We start from the raw sequence: 824 nt of genomic DNA, 5'->3' as shown, positions 1-824 counted from the left end.
GGGGGGGGGGAATGTTGCTGCAATAGAAGATCTCCCACATCAATCTACTCCTCACCAACCAGTTCGGTTGGACATTTATCATACTCATACTAATTACTTGAGTGTTGATGATGATTCTCATATTATTTGTGGATTTAGCTAGTAATAGAGAAGAGAGCACGCATGCCCTGGAGGAGTGCTTAGCCCACCCCAGGGTGAGGCCTCCATTGGGGTTGCTCAACAAGGACTAACAATGGAAGATGAATGACAGGTTCAAAAAACCAAGAAAAGGAAAAAAGTAATTGTTTTCACAATATGACTGTTTGATATTATCATGTGGTATTGATCACCTGCTGGATTTTCTCCCTAGAACTAGGGGGAGGGGGCGAGGCAAACCATGATTAACCCCCTCTTTCTCTTCTATTTGTGTTATGCTTTATTTATGTTATTGCAGCTATATTTTCTGTTGAATACTTGTCAGTTATTTTGAAGTGTACTGTACTCTTCTTTTTTGGATATTTTTTGGATGAGTTGTATACATTGTGAATGAGCTACTGTACACACTCACTAAACCCCTCGTGTGTGTGTGTGTGCGCGCGCATGTGGGTGTGTGCATATTCATATTTATGTGTGTTTTTGTATCTAAATTTATGTGTGTATGTGTATATCATTAGAATAATTCTTAAGATAAAACGACAAATTTGTAAGTTTTTTATGTGAAATATGTTGAATCGCTAAGATGATATATAATTTATGAAAATTGTTTTAATATTGTCATGTCACTTGACTTTAGAAAGTAATATTTGAGACTATGTGTGTGTGTGTGTGTGTGTGTGTGTGTCTAT

Source organism: Phalaenopsis equestris, unplaced genomic scaffold, assembly GCF_001263595.1.
Source record: "Phalaenopsis equestris unplaced genomic scaffold, ASM126359v1 Scaffold000002, whole genome shotgun sequence".
NCBI lineage: Eukaryota > Viridiplantae > Streptophyta > Magnoliopsida > Asparagales > Orchidaceae > Phalaenopsis > Phalaenopsis equestris.
Note: the sequence above shows the minus strand (reverse complement) of the source record.